Source organism: Monodelphis domestica, chromosome 3, assembly GCF_027887165.1.
Source record: "Monodelphis domestica isolate mMonDom1 chromosome 3, mMonDom1.pri, whole genome shotgun sequence".
NCBI lineage: Eukaryota > Metazoa > Chordata > Mammalia > Didelphimorphia > Didelphidae > Monodelphis > Monodelphis domestica.
The window spans coordinates 128239596-128259051 of record NC_077229.1 but is presented as its reverse complement, the minus strand read 5'-3'; the positions used below and the strand labels follow the sequence as shown (position 1 = coordinate 128259051).

Here is a 19456-nt window from a genome sequence, read left to right as displayed (position 1 = left end):
TGGCCATCTGTATCTTTGTGCCATTCAATTTTTTTTTTTTTGCATATAGAAAAGTACTTGACAACTGTTTACTGAATTGAATGTTTGTTGAATTTGTTGGTGAAGCCAAAACAGAACAGAATACTGCCCCCTTAGCCATTCTTTTTTTTTAAAAAACTCTTTTACCTTCTGTCTTAGATCAATACTAAGAATCTGTTCCAAGGCAGAAGAGCAGTAAGGGATAGACATTTGAGGTCAAGTGCCTTGCCCAGGGTGACAGAGCTAGGAAATGACTGAAGTCACATTTGAATCCAGGACCTCCCATCACTAGACCTGACTCTTTATCCACTGATCCACCTAACTGCCCCATCCCTTAGCCATTCTTGAGTCACTATAATACTCCATTGGATAATCCAGGACCAATAGAACTGGTGGGTCTGGTTTCCAGGTTGACTGTTTAAATAATGTGAATGATGGGGGTGCTGGAGTCAGCTCTAACAATATTGTAAGAATTCATTGTGAAATTTTCAGTGGGAGCAATTACATTTCAGAATTGCTACAAATCAAGGCTGGGTTTATTGTTTTGTTGATTGTCTAGACTTACAAAAGTGCTAATAATGTAGATTAAAATTAAAAGTGTTGGTGGATACTCCCCACCTACCCCCAAGAGCCCAGTCCCTTTACTGTTCTATAAATATTGCTTGAGCTTAACTGAAAGCTCAGGGAATGAAGTCATCGCCTGACTTGAGGTTTGATAACTGTAGGAAGATGCTGATGATAACAGTAACAATAATAATGATCTTTTTTTATTCATCTTTCTTTTTGAAGAGGACCAGTAATATTCCTGAGTGATATTTTGACTTGCACATGAGCTGAATTTAAGTGAAGCAGAGTTGCACAAGGTCATCAGCCTCATTCTTTCTGCTATAGTTCTCCAAGTCTCATGACAAGATAAAAGTCAGGACAATTGGTGTCAGCCCAGGATCTAGTGAATGACTTTGTCATCATGTCTGATGTCTGACCAAGCTCTAAGCCTCCAATTGGAGCAAATTGTCCTCGTGGGCCCATTCCACTGGGGAGAAGTCTTTCCATGCTTGGGGTAGACATCCCTCTAATTCCCCAATGGGTTTGAGGTCTGTTAGTTACTCTCAACCTGGTTGAACCCAGTATGCAGTGACGGTTTTACTGAGGTGTGGCTACTACCTATGCTACAGCTCCTTGGAACCACACAAGAGTTGAGTGAAAGGTGGACACCAAAAATGGATGAGTAGCCTTGAAAAGGACTTGGCAAGCCTTCACATGAGAGGTGCTAGTCCACTCAGAACACTCCATACATCCTAACATATTTATATAATGTTTTAGGATATGTAAAGTATTTCACATATCTTCTTATTCAAGCCTTATGATAGTCTGATCTGAATGCCCCATTTGCATAGCCATCTAGACAATTTTGGGTAAATAAAAAAAATGCTAAGAACTATCAGAGGTACAGACACCCCAGAAGGATCTAATCCAAACCCCTCATTTTATCCATGAGGAAACAGGCTAGAGAGTTTAAGGCACTTGCCCATGATCACAAAGTAGGAACTATGGTTCAGAACTAGTTCTGATCCCCAATCATTGCTTTTCCCAAGTCACACACCCACCCTTAAGAGCCCTTTTATTATTGTCAGTTTAGTTGGAAAAATATTTATTTTATTTATCCCCCCATTGCTAATGGTAAGAGAACTAACTTGTAAAGTCAAGGCTCTTTTTGTTTAGTCTAACCCTCTGTCCTAGGGAGATTCCCAATTTCCCATCTGAAAGTGGTCACTTGGATACTCTTTTCAGCAATGGCTCTAGTCTGCCAAGCGAATGGCTCATGGCTACATCTTTGTACGCTGCTCCATCACCCATCTTCACTGAAGCGAGATGAAGTACAATTCTTATCTCCAGAAAAATCAAGGACACTCCCCCCTCTGAGGGCTCTTTACAGCAGCTATCATCTTGGTAACAGCGCTCTTTTTCATATGCAGAACTACAATGACGCTGGCATACACAGTAGAGACAAGGGCATTCGAGGTAAGGTACACAGCCAGAGCAAAAAGGCTGTGAGACACTATGTGAACAAGGGGGAGACTGGAGTCGTGCCAGCAGGGATTCATGTTGAGAAGTTATTGGGATTTGAGACAGGAAAGGTGGGTTAAAGCAGAATTATGTAGTACTTTGAATGGAAACCGAAGAGTCTAAACTTTAACCTGATTTAACATGAATCGAGTTAATCTTTCTGAGCATGGTTTCAGTCCAATGATCCCATCTAAGCAGCAATGTCACAAGCAGTGCCTCATCATCAGTAAGATATGTGTCTGAGTTGCTTTTTCAATACTGGGGAAGAGGGGCAGCTAGGTGACTCAGTGCACAGAGAGCCAGGCATGGAGATGAGAGAGAGGTCCTGTGTACACATCTGGCCTCAGACACTTCCTAGCCCTGTGACCCTGGGAAAGTCACTCAACCCCCATTGTCTAGCCCATGCTGCACTTCTGTCTTGGAAACGATATTTACTACCAATTCTAAGACAGAAGGTAAGGGTTAAAAAAAATATTGAGAATGTATTTGCCATGATGATGGGGATGATGATGAGACAGTCATTTCCATAGTGCTTTAAGGTGCTTTCCTTAAAAGACTGTTGTGGAGGGCAGCTGGGTAGCTCAGTGGATTGAGAGCCAAGCCTAGAGATGGGAAGTCCTGGGTTCAAATCTGACCTCAGACACTTCCCAGCTGTGTGACCCTGGGCAAGTCACTTAACCTCCATTGCCTAGCCCTTAATGCTCTCCTACTTTGGAACCAATATACAGTATTGATTTCAAGACAGAAGGTAAGGTTTTAAAAAAAAAATGACTTGTGGCAGCAGACACTATTTTAAGGATTTTTAAAGATTAAAAATCAGGTTCACAGATGTTAAGATGTAATATTAATTTAAGATCATTCATATGGTAATTGTATAGAAAAGAATTTTGTGCATGTGTGTATACGTATATGTATAGGGAAAGGGAAAAGGAAGGGAATAAGCATTTATTTAGTGCCTGCTCTGTGTGTCAAGTAATGTGCTAAGGGTTTTATTATCCCATTTGATCCTCACAACAACCCTGAAAGGTAGGTACTATTATTTCCCCCATTTTATAGGTAAGGAAACTAAGACAGAGGTTGTCATTTGCCTAGGGTCACACAACTAGCAAGTTTCTGAGGTTAGATTTGTACTCAGGTCTTCGTGACTTCAGGCCCAGCTCTTTATCCACTGTGCCACCTTGAGTGGTTTGATGACATTTATAGGGATATGAATTTTCATTCAGATATTAGATTGAATCTCCTAATAGAGGGTATGGAGCAACCAGTGAATATCTTGTTGAAAGGACTGAAGAGATCTTCTGATTAAATGTCAGTGAGTGGAGTTACCTCCAAGATGAAATGGTTTGGAGCTACTCTTTGACATCTTGGAGAGAATGGAATTTCACTGATAGGGATTTGCTCCCAAAATGAACTGATTGGTAGAGGTGGGAGTTTTACTGTCACTAACTAGCCTTGGTCTGTCACCTGAACTGCCAAGGAGAAAAAGGATATTGTGGATTTTTTCTTTCTGGGGGTTGGGAGGAGAGGAAGAATGGAGGGATCCATCCTCTCCCAGAACTTCAGATTGGATTTGTCAGAGATCATGAAGTAGGACCAAAGGAGCTATTGAAGCTCTCTCTGCTCAGGAATGTCAGAGTTGGGCCCTGTCTTATGTCAAGGGCTCCCTTCAGTACTTCAGGGATCCTTTTTTCCCAGAGGCTTTTTGACATAGGGTTGGGGGTCAGGGGAATAGTTATTGCATAAGATAAAGTACAAAATTTTCAGCCTGTCATTCAAGACCTTCAACCATCTGATCCCAATCTACCTTTCTGGACTTATTTCCCAAAAAGAACACATGACTCCAGTCAGACTAGTTAGTCTTGTTGTCCACCATACAATTCTACATCTTTGGTTATGTGATGTTCTGCTACAGTGTGCTCTCTATTTCTCTCTCTGTCTCCGTCTGTCTGTCTGTCTCTCTACCTCTGTCTTTCTCTCTCTCTCTCTCTCTCTCTCTCTCCACTTCTATCTCTTTCTTTCTCTTTGTCTCTCTTTCTCTGTCTATCTCAGCTTGTCTTTCTGTCTCTCTCTTCACTTCTGTCTCTCTCCACTTCTGTCTCTCTCTGTCTCTCTCTCCATTTCTCTTTCTTTCTGTCTCTGTCTCTCTTTCTCTGTCTTTCTCTGTCTCTGTCTCTCTCTGTCTCTGTCTCTCTCTCTCCCCACTTCTGTCTCTCTCTCCACTTCTGTCTCTCTCTCCACTTCTCTCTCTCTCCCTCTCTCTCTCTCTCTCCCTTTCTCCCTCTCCCCCCCCCTCTCCCCGCTTCTCTCTTTCTTTCTGTCTCTGTCTCTCTCTTTCTCTGGCTATCTGTCTCTCCTTGTCTTTCGGTCTCTCTTTCTCTCCACCTCTGTCTCTCTCACTATCCAAACCCTACATCAAGGGTTTGATTTGACATTGAAACCCTGTAGCAAGACCTTCCCCTTCTCAGATCTCGGTAGAAACCTTTCCCTCCCCTGAACTCCTACAATACTTGTTCAGATCTTTCATTTGTTCTACTTAATCACGTGAATCATTTTTTAAAAGTTTCATGAGTCCAAATCTTGTCTCTCATGTAGACTATAAACTCCTTGAGGGAAGAAGGAAACTGAAGAGACTAAGCTTTTAACCCGTTGAGAATGAATCAAGTTAATCTTTCTCAGTCTGGTGTCAGTTCAAGGATCCTATCTAAGTAGCAATGTCACAAGTAAGGGGAATGGGAACAGCTAGGTAACTCAGTGGATTGAGAACCAGGCCTAGAAATAGGAGGTCCTGGGTTCAAATTTGACCTCAGACAATTCCTACCTGTGTGACCCTGGGCAAGTCACTTAACTCCCATTCCCTTAGCCCTTATTACTTTTCTGCCTTGGAACCAACACACAATATTGATTCTAATATGGAAGGTAAGGGTATAAAAAGGTAGGGGAGAAGCTGAGTGGTTCAATGGGCAGAGAACCAGGCCAGGAGATGGGAGATTCTGGGTCCAAATTTGACCTCAGACACTTCCTATCAGTGTAACCCAGGACAAGTCACTTGCCTCTAATTGCCTGGCCCTTACTGTTCTTCTGCCTTGGACCCAAATACACAGTAGCAGTTCTAAGACAGGAAGTTAGGGTTAAAAAAAAAAAAACCCCTACAAATTAGAAGATCTCTTCATTCCTTTCAACAAGATATTCACTGGCATGTCCAAACTCTCTACTAGGAAATTTAAAATCCTGAACAAAAGTTCATATCCCCGTAAACTCATTAAGCTACCCACAGTGACCACAGTCTAATGCTGAGCACAAGAGAAAGCACTCAATTAATTCTTGAATGAATTCACAGTTGGACCATAAGCTCATTGAAGGCAAGGATTGTTTCACTTTTGTTTTGTATTCCCAGAACTCTCTGCACTGCCAAGCACACAGCTGGTGCTTGATAAATAATTGTTAACTTATTAATTGAATGGATGAATGGTCATTATATGCCACATTTCCAGCCAAGGGCCCAATTTTTAAGGTTCTACTATGTTGTCAAGCAAATAAACTAGTGAAATACACACCTAAAAGTTCAAAATGACCAGTTTTAGGTTTCAATTCTTTGCCTAATTTTTAAAAATCTGTTATTGGTTCAAAAGCAAAAGAGTGATAAGAGCTAGTCAGTGGGAGTTAAGTGACTTGTCCAGGGTCACACATCTGGGAAGTATCTGAGGTCATATTTGAATCCAGGACCTAGACTTGGCCCTAAATCTACTGAGCCATCTAGTTGCCCCTCTATCTAAATTATTTTTTACCCCTTTGTCTCTTCTTCCATATCCTAATTACTATCAGACACCACTTCATTCATTCTTTTCTCCCTTTATCTAAGATTTTGGTGATAGGTCTTTATTGTTGTTTTGGTTTAGGGGGGGAAAGAACTGCATTTTTGGAGACTCTGAATACTAAAGAGAAAAACCACCATATACCTTGGAGATAAGAGAGAGGCAGCTGAGTTCCATTCAAGCAGGAAGAAAGAAATCAAGATGAAAGACTACACTGACTCTGATGCCCCCCAAATCTTAGAGCAGGATGTGGAAGGGCTCCTGCTTGCATACTTGAATTAGTCATTTCTGGATACACAATATGCACCTGCGAGCACTTCAAACATACTGGAGGTTTTTAAAAATGTGATTCAATTCTAACCAAAACTGCTCCCAGTGCATGCATGCATACAATTGAAAAAAAAAAAAAAACTTAATAAATACTATTTGACTCACTAACTTTGGACTAAGGGTAATATGTGTGAGGTTTTTTTTTTTTTAATTATAATACCCCCCCCCCAAAAAAAAAGTATATTGAAGGGGGCAGTGAAGTGGCTCAGTGGATAGAGAGCCAGGCCTGGAGATAGGAGTTCTTGGATTCAAATCAGATCTCAAATACTTCCTAGCTGTGTGACCCTGGACAAGTCACTTAACCTCAATTGCCTAACCCTTACTCTCTTCTACCTTGGAAATAATACTTTGTATCAATTCTAAGAAAGAGGGAAAGGGTTTTTTTTTTAAAGCATATAGAAGAACAAAAGACTCATTGCTGTGTCCCATGGATCTATGGACTCAGAGAATTTTAGAACTGGTTGAATGCTTAACAATCATATAATTCAACCTTCCCTCCCCGCATTGGTAATATCATAGTATTATGGTATTAATACCAGGTACCGTGTCTGACATAAACACTTAATAAATGCTCATTCTATCTCACTAGTTAACATAAACACTTCATAAATGCTGTTGGGAGTATGTATGTATATATGTATGTGTGATCAGCTACTAGTGCAGTGAATAGAACGGTGGGTCTAGAGTCAGGAAGCCCTGAGTTCAAATCCAGCCTCAGACACTTACTAATAACTATGTGACACTGGAAAAGTCAATTAACCCAGTTTGCCTCAGTTCCGCATCTGTAAAATGAGCTGGAGAACAATATGGCAATTTAGTATCTTTGCCAAGAAAACCCCAAATGGGGTCACAAAGAGTTGGACATCACTGAAAACAATCAAATAACAAGTGTATCTATATCTGTGTATCTTTATCTAACTTTTATGTATGTATCTAACTATCCACTGATCTCTTTCTCTTTCTCTCCTGCCGTCTCTCTCTCTCCCACCTCTCTCTTTCCTTTCTTTCTCTTTCTCCTTTCTCTCTTTTCTCTCTCTCATTCTCTTTCTTCTCTCTGTTTTCTCTCCCTGTCTCTTTTTCTCTCCCTTCCCTCTTGCTATCTCTCTCTCTCCCTCTCTCTGTCTCTTTCAGTCTTTTTCTCTGTCTCCGTCTCTCTCAGTTTGCTGTTCTTTACACTAGACTACGGAATCCTCAGTGTGTCTTTTTCTAAGGGAGCTACCAGGTATCTGCTCCCTTTTGGCAACTTCCCCTCTGAGGCTGACTCTTTCCCCCATGTAGAGTGTTCTTGTTGGCCAGACCCTCTACTATGGCATCTTATGTAGGTCTGTACTCCCCAGACAGAACTCTCCCATATGGTTTTCCCAAACTCCTCTCCCCATTAAAGATTTCCTCATCCTTTATTGGATATCTCAGGTGACCACTAGTTAATCTGTTGAATTTCTCATTGTAGACTGTAGGCTAATTAAAAGGTTCACTTGTTACCCCTTAATCTGGACATTCTAACAGAGGTGTTAAAAAAAAGCAGTGGACTTTGAGACCAAAGACCTGGCTCTAGAACCCACCTCTGCTACTTAAGAGAATCAGTGTATCATAGAGCATTAGGGTGAAAAGGAACTCAGGACAATATCTAATCCAATCCCCTCATTTTACAAATGAGAAGATTGCCATAGGGTTAAAGTGGCTTGCCCAGGTTCAAATAGCTAGTGAGTAGAAGAGCTAGGATTTGAACTCAGATATTCTGATTCCTAGACCCATATATTTTCATCTTTATCCACTTGTATAGTGAATAGAGCACTGCACAGGGAATTAGAAAGAGCTGATTTCAAATCCTGCCTATTAGGTAAATGATTCTAGCCAAGCCACTTGAAATCTCAGACATTTTAGTTGTTGTTCAGTTGTATCGAACTCTTTGAGATCCCATTTGGGTACTTCTTTGCAAAGATACTGAAGTGGTTTGCCATTTCCTTCTACATTTTTATTTGCCATTGCTTCTTTATAGGCGAGGAACTGAGGCAAACAAGGTTAAGTGACTTGCCCAAGGTCACATAGCTAGTAAGTGTCTGAAGCTGGATTTGAATTCAGGAATTTAATTTATGAGTCTTCCTGACTTTAGACATGGTGCTCATCCACTATGACACTTAGCTGCCATAATGGCGGCATGTGTAAAATGGAGATGCTAAGAGTACTTAATTGTACAAGGTTGTTGTGAGAATCAAATGAGAACATATATGAAGGGCATTTTGCAAAACCTAAAATATTATCTAAATAATAGCTATTATTGTTGTTGTTGTTGTTAAATTTGACTTTGGGCAAATCACTTAGCCTCTCTCCCCTCAGTTTAGTCACCTTATTTTCATAGGAGGAAACTGAACCTCAAAAGAGGCAGCTAGAAGGCACAATGGATAAATCACAGTGTCTAAAGTCAGGAAGACCAGAGTCCAAACCCAGCCTTAGACAATAGTTGGGCAAGTCTAGGCAAGTCACTTAATCTGTTTGTTTCAGTTTCTTCAACTGTAAAAAGGAGATAATGATAGCATCTACCTCCCAGGGTTCCTATGAGGATCAAATGAGATAATATTTGCAAAAACACTTACCACAGGGCTTGGCTCAGAACAGGTACTTAATAAATTCTTCTCTCCATCATATTTCACAGAAGTTATGTGAATTGCTCAAGGTAATATGGTTGTTGTTTGCCCTGAAACTAGAACCCAGGGCTTTAGATTCACAGCCCAGAGCTTTTTCTTATCTGTAATTGTTTTTTGTTTTTAAAACCCTTTTCTCCAGTCTTAGAATTGTCAGGTATCCCAGACAGAAGAGCAATAAGGGGTAGGCATTTCGGATTAAGTGACCTGCCCAAGGTCAAACAGCTATGAAGTACCTGAGGCCAGATTTGGGACCTGGTCTTCCTCCTGCTTTAAGTGAATATATTTGCTCCCACCTATATCTCTCTACATCAACAATTCTCAAACTTTTTAGCCTCATATCCCCTTTACACTCCTAAAAAATGAGAATTTCATCTTCCCCCAGCCAAAGAACTTTTCTAGATGTGGCTTACATCCATCAATATTTACTGTGTTAAGAATTAAAACACCTTAGTATCATTATGAAAATAGTTCTAACCTCTCACAGCCCCCTGAAAGAGTCCTGGGGACTCCCAGGCCCACACTGGGAGCATCACTGAATTCTGCTTACTTATTCGTGATTATTAGTGCTGGGCCCACCGCGGGTGGTCGATAAATATTTGTTGCATCAAATGGAATCAGGCATTTGATAAATGTCAAAATGAATGTTTTTATTTTCATTATCCTGCCTTGGAATTTGCTTTTCTTTTAAACATATTGTGATTTTTACTTCATGAGGATAATCTCTTCTCAAGCAGAGGAACAGTCTGCCAAAGTCATTAATTCAGAAATGCCAAAATCAACAAAAAAAAAAAAGAAAAGGAGAGTACTGACAGAATCTGGAAAGTCTGGCCTCCAAGGGAAAAATCGAAAAGAATAGACAATAAACTTGAGAGTTTCAGTGAAATAAATTTGAAGACTATTATACTAAGAAAAGAGACAACCTGGAATAATGGAGCGGGGGGCCAGCCTTATAATCAGGAGAACCTGAGTTCAAGTTTTGTCTTTCACACAGACTGCCTGGCTGACCTGGGAAGTCACCTAAAGTCTCGGGTGTCTCTAATGGCAATTCTCTAAAGCCATAAAACGAAGAACAGTTGTAGCTCAGCACTGAGGGGGTAGTTCTCCAAATTATGAAATCTCGGGACAGGAACAAAACCAAACAAACCATATGCCCTGGAACTAAGAATTTTGGTATTTAGGAAAGATCTGCAGGGAAAGTCCTGAATTGTTCTGGCTACATAATAAGTATTGTTTACTTTTTTCTGAACCTTATCTTTACTTAAATGTAAATATCTGTATGGGGAAGAACAATAAGCAAATTCATCAAAGTTCCCCAGTTATGGCTACAGGGAAGGACAATTCCTAGTGATTATAAGTTTAAGTAGAGAAAAATAGAGACTGAGGCTGGATCCCAGCTATGAAATACAAGGTATTAAATTTAAACATGTACTAGTTTAAATCAAAGTAAACTCATGAGAGATTTCAAAGGATAACAGATAAAAGGGGCAGCCTTTAAGTTGGGAAATCTTGGGTTCAAGGCCTGCCTCTGACATCTACTACCTTTATGACCAGGGACAATCACTCTTCCATGTACCACGGCGGGCTCGCTGAGATTGTACAATATGGCTAAAGTTGCCTGCAGAGGCAGAAGGTTCCACATCCAGAATTCCTCTTGCAGTTAAAAACACAGATCTGGACCCCATCATCAAAATAAACAAACAAACAAACAACAAAAAACAAATAACAAAAATCATAAATCTAGTTTGCTTTAAGAAGCTGTGGGTTTTTTTTAAAAAAATAGTCTTTTTAAAAAAATCTGTATCTGCTATTTTAGAATCAATACTAAGCACTGGTTCTAAGGGTAAGAGCTAGGCAATTGAGGTTAAGAGACCTGCTCAGGGTCACACAACTAGGAAATGAGATGATATTTGAACCCAAGACCTCATGTCTCTGGGCCTGGCTTTCCATCCACTGAGCTAGCTGCCCCCTCCACTTGTATTTAAAACACTTTAATATTGGGGCAACTAGGTAGCTCAGTGGATGGAGAGCCAGGCCCAGAGACATGAGGTCTTTGGGGCAGCTAGCTCAGTGGATGGAAAGCCAGGCCCAGAGACATGAGGTCTTGGGTTCAAATATGACCTCAGACACTTCCTAGCTGTGTAGACCCCAGGCAAGTCACTTAACCCCAATTGCCTAGCCCTTAATGCTCTTCTGCCTTGGAGCCAATAAGCAGTATTGATTCTAAGGCAGAAGGTAAGGGTTTTAAAAATAAATAAATACATAAATAAATAGAAGTGAAAACAAAATTCTAATGGAGGAATTTACTGTTGATTCTTCCTTATTCTCTTTTAGCCTTAAGCATGCAAAATTGAATTCTAGTTCAATGAAGTACAATCTCTATGATCTTGGGTAAGTATCCTAAACTTTCTGGCTCTAATTTCTTCACCTGTAAAATAAGGGCATTGGGTTGAGTTACATGATTTCTCAAGTTCCTTCTTGCCTGCAGTTCTAGAAGCCTAGCACCTGATATAGTTCTAAAAATCTCGTTTCCCCCATATTCAACAAAGGGGATGGTCCTACCTATTTTCTGTGCTTCATAAATGTTACTGACAATCTATTTGACTTTTCTCTTTGCTCAAAGCTACCATCCAATCCAAATTCCTTGTTTGGAAGGAAATCAGTTGCTAACATTTATTTTTGTTTTAGTAACTCAGTGCACCTTCGCACTTCCTGATGTAGGGCGGGACAGGAAGAGGAAATACCAAAAATACTGCAAGACGGGCTAGTCTCATGGCATTTTGAAGTGACAGAAAGCAGAAATCATAGAAATCTGCTTAGGAAACTCCAGGCTGTGAATTTCAGCTTGAGTGGAGCCTGGGATTCTGGTGGGAGTTAATTCCACTTCCCAAAGGGCTGGACATTTTCAGAGGGTAGTTTATTTCCAGGGAGTCTCTAGCTCAAGGGTCATTTTTTCCAAATAAAACAAAATAATTTAGAAATATGTCATCAGCTCTTCCTCATGATATCAGCATTAAGCAGCTACTCAGTAGATGCTCCTGTGGTATCTGAAGATGATGAAACCTCTCTCTCTCTCTCTCCCTTCCATCTTAGATTTGTATTGTATTGCATCTATCAAAAACTATGTATTGATTCCAAGACAGAAGAGTGATAAGGGCTAGGCAATGGGGTTAAGTGACTTGCCCAGGGTCACACAATTAGGAAATGTCCAAAGTCACATTTGAACATTGAGCTACCTAGCTCCCCCTGAACCTACTTTCCCTATAATACTAAAGACAAGCAGTATGACTAACTAACTAAAAGCAAGGGATCTGAAAGCAGGTATGTGATGCTGAGTGTGCCTGTTTCCTCAGCTGTAAAATGGAGATTATAGTGCCCACTTAACACGGTTGTTTTGAGAATCAACTCAGATAATATACATAAAGCACTCTGCAAACTTTATAAATGTGAATTATTATTACCATGGGAAAATTACACAAGCTCTCTGAGACTCAGGCAATAAGTCTTAAGAGTCATAAATGAGTGGAAATCTTTTTGGTAAAAAAATCTCCATATCAATCAACTCATAGATCCTAGATGCACTGACATTGTTAACAACAGCTCATATTTTACATAGTGATGCATATAATTTACAAAGCACTTCTAGTGAGATGGGTAAAGCAAATTCCTATTTTCTAGATAACTATATGAGAAAATGAATCCCAGAGAACTACAGGTCCACAAAACCCAGTTTGTGAATGGCAGAAGCAAGATTTGAATTTGCATTTTCATATTTACACTATAATGATGTGTTTATTGTGCTCTAATCACTCTCTCTCTCCTAACTTTTCCTGGACCCAAAGGGCTGTAATTCTGAGATAGCTGGAGGAAGTTATACGTATAGGTCAGTCATCATAGAATCAAGATTTACTCTATAGAAAAGGAACAATTTACTTCAATACAACCAATATCCAGTAAAGGTCTATTTTGCACCAGGCACTTGGTAAGGGAACCCAGCTGGAATTTTGACTATAGCCCCTGACCTAACACATACCATTGTCAGAAGCAAAGAAATAGGCCAAAGTACCCTTGGAAAAAAATGTGAAGGGAGAGGTCATAAGGTAGTACCTTGATAGCCTTTGAAAGGTACTAAAAATTCAGAGATGGGATGATGATGAGGGAGCTCATTCCAGGCAAGTTTGAAGGCATGAAGGTGAGAGGCAGCATGTTGACAGTTAGGAACATGTAGTCTATCTAGTTTGACTGGAAAATGGAGTATATGAATGGCAGGAATGTAAGACGAGACTGGAAAGGTAGGTTTGAATCAGATTGTGGAAGATCTCAAATGCTACAATAAGGAATTTGCATTTTGTAGTAAAGCAGAAAGGATTTTTGAGAGAGGATGTGTCATCATCAGCCTTGTGCCTTAGGAATATTAACTCAGCAACTATGAGGAGAGATTAAAGAGGAAAGAGACTGGAAATGATACAATTAATAGGTAATTCAATAGTTGAGGTAGAGTTGATAAGATCCTAAAATAAGGTGGTTTCTTTGGGAATAAGAAAAGGCCCAAACTTGTGAAGGTAGATTTGATAGAAATGGTTAAAAGAGGTAAGGAAGAGAGAAAATTCCTATGACTCCATGGTTTAGGAAATAACTAGGAAGATGGTGGCACTGTCAACAGATATAAGGAAGTCTTTAGAAAGTGAAAGTCTGAAAGAAAGACAATTTCACTTTTGGACAATTGAGATATCATGATCCAGTGGAAGAAGCATTGTCTCTAAAATCAGAGGAATAATTGTTATCTGTGTAATTTTGGGCAAGTCACTTAACCTCTCCTAGCCTCAATTTCCCCATGTGTAAAATGAAAAAGTTGGACTAAGTGGCTTCTGAGGTCTCTTTCAGTTGAAAAGATTCCAGTTGGGTGCCATTGGGACATTGAGGTAGAAATGTCCAAAAGTCATTTAGAGATGGAAAATTAGAGCTAGTCAGAAAAAGACTCAGGAGAATTGTTATCTCCATTTTATAAGGAATAGAGTATTAGTACTGAGCTGGGAGTTAAATAACCCAGGTTTTCTGATAAAGTTTACAAGAACTATGGCACAGTGAAATAAGAACCAGGAGAACAATTTATAAAATAAAAACATTATAAAGGAAAATAATTTTGTGAGACATCAGAATTCTGATCCATGCACTGACCAACCATGATTGCAGAGGAGCAATGATGTATATATACTAAGTAAGAGAGAGGCAATAGACTCAAGGTACAGAATGAGCCATACATTTTTGGATATGGCCAACTTGAGAATTTATTTTGCTTGATAATGTAATTTTGTTACAAGGGTTTTGTTTTCCTTTTTTTTTTCCATTGAGGTAGGAGGTGGGAAGGACAAAAAGGGGTAAGGATAGAGTTTTCCTCTCATTCTACCCCTATACCCTCCACAAAAGAAGAAAAGGCCAGAAGGAATTAGAAACAAGTAGGACAGCTTTGAAAGTTACATGATAAATTTGTAATACTTTTTTAAAATAAGCTCTGCATAATAGTGATTCAGTTTCATATACAATCCTTTCCTTCTGTTCTACAATGTAGATGGGTGTTTCTCAAGTTCATAATTTTTTAAATGAAAGAAGGGGGGAAAAAAGATCAGATTCTCGTTCTAGCTCTGGTCCTAACTAGCTAGATAAACTTGAGGTTTCACATAAGCAAAATAAGGTTCTGTGATTCTTAAGTTTCACTTCTAGATCACTGGTTCCAAAAATAAAGTTCTTAAATTCCTTGGTATTTATTAGAGCTTATCTGAGGATACTCCTTGGAATCCTCCAGAAAAAAAATAGTGCCTCCTTCTGATATCTGGGCCCAAGGCAAGAGAGAAGGAAACATAGATGAAGGGGGAAATTGAGAGAGGATACAGAGAAATTAGTTATAGGCTCATAAGATTCAAAGTTCCAAGAGACCCTAGGGATTATCTAGTTCAGTGAGTTCATTTTACACATGAAGTTTCTAATGTACTCTCTCCATCTCATTTTTAAAATCCCTATTCATGGCAAAGCTCAGATATCAGCCCCTAATGGCCTTCCCTGATCTTACTCATTTGTTGTCTTCATCTTGGAATTACCTTGTGTGTATGTTGCACTGACTCATCTGAATAGCAATGCCTCCTTAGAGCAAGCTCCTGGAGAACAGCGATGATTTCCTTTGTTTTATCTTTGTATTAATCAACAATGATTGATTAAGGACTTACTATGTGCTAGGTCATATGTTAGGCTCTGGAGATACAAAGACAAAAATATTGATGATGGAGAGGGATGGGAAGAGAAAAAAGAGGTGTTGAACAGCATTGGTTTTTTATTTTTCCATCAAAAAAATATTTGGTCTTTGCATGGTGCAGTGGAAGGGGTTCCTGTCTTCATACAGCTCACAATCTAGCCTAGAAAGACAATAAAAATGAACATAGGTATATACAAAAGATACAAAATAATTTGGGGGGAGTACTATTAGTTCAGCAGATCAGGAAATGTTTCATTTAGAAGGTGTTGTCTGAGCTGCAACTTAAAAGAAACTAGAAGCTTCTGAGAGGCAGAAGAGAAGAGGAAGTAGATTCCAAGTGTGAGGGATGAGTAGGTAGAGACAGCAGAGTGCTTTGTATGATGTAGTATGAAGTCCAGTCTGGTCAGTGAATATGAATGGAGAATGATGTGTAGTTAGATGGGAAAGTTGGTTAGCCCAAGTTTTAAAAAGTTTTAAATACCTAACAGGGTTTTTTTGTTTGTTCGTTTTTGTTTTTTATTTCAGAGGCAATAGGGAGCCCAAAGAATTTATTGATTAAGGGACTGATCTGGCCAGTCTTGGGCTTTAGGAAAATTTCCAGCACAGAGCCTTTACATACAGTGACCACTTACTGAATTGAAATGAATAGTTTAAGATCACACAAGGAGTAAAAATCAATATTTAAATCCGGGGCTTTAGATTTCCAATTTAGATTTCCTATGACATACAAAGGCCAAAGGAAAATTTAGAAAATTAATCACTGTTCAAGACCATACTCTTTTTTTTTTTTTCTAAACCCTTCCCTTCTGCCTTAGTTTAGAACCAAAGGTTCTAAGGCAGAAGAATGCTAAGAAGTAGGCTCTGGAGGTCAAGTGACTTGCCCAGGATCACACAGCTGGGAAATGTCTGAGGGAAATGTCCCAGGCCCTCCTGTCTTTAGGACTAGTTCTCAATCCACTGAGCTACCCAACTGCCCCCCAAGACTATAATCTTACTCTTTACTTCCTTTCAATCCCTCTTCACCTTCCACACTTTTGTCACCTAAACTTAGTTTGAAAAGACCAGGTAGGACCTGAAAGCTAAGATTTCTTCATTTTGAAAGCACACATACCCCCCTAGGTATTCTAAAACTATCTAGTTCTGAAAATCTGCTCTACCATGCCTAGTGAGGACAGAAAGAATGAAGAAACTTGGAATTTCCTTTTCCCCAGTGCTGCTCAAAAGAGGCAATCCAGATTTGGGATGTAAAAATGTCCTTTTCTCTCCAGCATTCTCATATGCTAAACATGAATAATCAGTCATTCAGTTATCTCATGGATTGGAGAGGGGAGGAGGGAAAGAGATGCTTCTTTTACAAGAAACATGAGGACTGAAAATCAAGAGAACATCATATGGTACATTATGTTCTGGGACAGTGCCATTCTTTGGACTCTGGAGTGTATGCTTTTCCCTGAAAGCACTGAATAAAGTAATTTCCTCTTCCTTAGCCACAAAATATATTTTTTTAGATTCATCTGCAAGTTTTACAGGTAGAATCCAGAACTACATCAGGATTTTGTAGTAGGTAGTATTAAGTTTTGTTTTGTTCTTTGTTTCCAACAAAACTATTAAAAAGGCAATTAAATGATAAAGACTCATATTTCTTGCTATCAAGCACTAGAACAGGAGCACTCCCCTAAAGTAAAAGTTGAAGTGATGAAATGTCCCTATCTGCTTGATCTGTCATGAGCCTGGGAGGAGAGATTTTGATGGCCAGTTCTAGAGTTGCAAGATAACACATACAAAAGAATGAACTAGGGTTCACCCAAAGCCCTGGTTCTAGTTTCAGTGCTATTATTAGCTGTGCATGAGACCTGGAGAAAGTCAATTACCCTTGCTGTGCCTCAATTTCCCCACCAACAAAAAGACACTGGACCCAATAACCCATTCCAGCTCTAAACCGATGATCCTCTAAATCAATTTCCTCTCCATACCTCAATTTCCTTCACCAAAGAAAAATAGAGAATAGACCAGATCTTCCTAAGGTCTCATTCAACTCTAACATTCTGTGATCTTAATATCAAACATTCAGAAAAACATCCTCATCCCCAGTTGAATCTATAAAAATGCTCTTTGAAAGGCAGCACATTATGGTTACCCTGTGAGTTAAGATTACAAGAGACAAGGATTATATAAAAGATGAATACATTTTACAATATCAAAGCATTCCCCAGCAACACATTACTCCGAATTTATCCCCCTCAAATGAATTCTGCCAAAAATAATCTGGTTGATTGCATAAAAGTATACCACTCGGGCAACTTCCCACTTAATTACCAATCTTATGACTATGCCTGAGGCATCACTGGGCAGATACAGACTGGTCTTCATTTCCTCTTTATCTCCCCAGCAGCTAGCATGGTGCTTTTCACAGTATGTCCTTAATTAATTGTGTGGAATTGAATTGGATCCTTTTAGAGCATGGAATCTTCACCCAATATGTAAACTTAAAAATAATGTTGACAATTGAATGTCAACACAAATGGTTTCCTTCTTAATCCTAAGTATTGCATTTTGTACATTTAAAAACATTATTCTGGGAAGGAGACTTCTGGCTTTCCCAGACTGCTAAGAGTCAATGACTCAAAATGGTTAAGGACCTCTGATCTAGAGGTCAAACTAGTGAAACATAGGATCAAATTTAGGTTCTAATCATAAGACTCTATGATTTAGAAATAGAAGAGGCTTTTAAAATATTTTCAGGCCAGCCTTCTTCCTTTTACAGATATAAGAACTGACGCCTTGAGAAGTGAAATGACTTGCCAAGAGTCCCAGAGTTAAAGTACACAGCAGGGCCAGAATTTGAACCTAGACTAGGAAATGAAACCACCCACCTCTCTCATCTCTTTTCTTTTTAAATGATCACAATGCATTTGAGAGCAATCAACGGATCATCCAGTGAAAACATGAATAATTTGCAAAAGAAATACACAGGATTAGGAAATTGTCTCAGCGATTTGAGTAAAAACCGTAGACTGGCTGTGTGGGTTTTTTTTGTTTTTGTTTAATTCCTTATGATCGAAATGAACACTGAAAATTTCAGCAAACTTCAAGATAGAAAAAAAAAATCTTGCTTCCCAAGTCAACCCAAACAACATTCAACAAAATCCAAGTGAGTTTCAACAAGTTACAGCCCTGTGTCTAGCTTTTATATCAACACCTCTGGGAATCTGCTACAGGGACGAGGGAAGCTCGGGAGCAGAAAACAGACAATGCACTCCCAGAGTTCTTTCTCCTCAGCTGCCGGGGCAAAGACTGGAAAACATTCTTGTCCGGGCTAATCAGACTACGGAGAGGAAAAAACAGCTGTCAACTAATACAGAGGTGAAGTCTTTCAGAGTTTTGCTTCTGGAACCTCAGGCACTTGTGGGAAAACTCCATTGCTGATGAGTTGGGAAGCTTTCAGATTGCTTACTTAGAGGAATACTTGAAAAAAAAATTAAAATATTCCCTTTCAACAGCCTTCTCCAACGCCTACAATAATATCCCAGTTGGGCTTCCCGCCCTCCCCTACACCTCCCTCCTCCTCCCCTACTCACCAGGACTTGTGCATCTGTATTCCCAGTCCAAGTTTAGGCATCCAAGCTAAATCCATCATTATTCCATCTTGGGTTAAAACTCAGCCTCCCCCCAGCAGTCGGAGCACACCATGTTTCTGCTGGACTTCTCAGTGCGTGTGTGTATGTGGTGGATTCTTAGGTCGGATATTAAACTCGGTTCCAATGCACGGTTATTGGGAGAGCTTGGGATCCTGCGAGTGGGACTTTACACCCATTAACGCCCCTCACGGCGAGGAGGCACTAAAACTCAGAGGAACTAGCAGGAAGAAAAAATCGACCATGTGAGCAAGGGGAGGGAAAAAGAAAGGAAAAGAGAGGGAGAAAGGAGGAGGTGGGTGGAAACCCACTACCCAACCACGCTGCTCAGTGGATAACCTCTCGGGCTGATAGCAAGGATTTCAGGAAATCCAGACACTTAAACAGGAAATCTGAATACTGAATAAACATTCCATCATGTCCGCAGATACGCTGCACCGCGGGCTGGTCAGTCTCCCTTTAACCCTTCCCTTGCCGCGCAGTCCCTTCTCCCCCCAGCCCCAGTCCTCCTACCCCCATCCCCCCCGCCCGCCTGCCTTTGTAACTCGAGCTCACCAGGAGGGGTCAAAATAGTTCCTGATTTCTCTTCTCCATAGGCTGCTCTGAGAAAGTCCCTTTGCAACACACCCCCTTTTTTCTACACCCCCACCTTCCTCCTACCCTACCCACCTCACTCCGGGCCCCTGCCCTTGCCCTTGCCCTTGC

The 19456-nt window shown here is 40.0% G+C and overlaps 1 protein-coding gene across 1 annotated transcript in view; it reads right to left on the bottom strand.

Moving 5' to 3' along the window:
• The window catches only part of ASAP1 (ArfGAP with SH3 domain, ankyrin repeat and PH domain 1), a 522736-nt gene extending 503544 nt beyond the window's left edge, over positions 1-19192 (bottom strand). The window contains exon 1 of the mRNA XM_056823080.1: positions 18695-19192. The gene's annotated coding sequence lies outside the window, so the exon portion shown is untranslated. The remainder of the gene's footprint in view (positions 1-18694) is intronic.
• Positions 19193-19456: the final 264 nt, after the last annotated feature.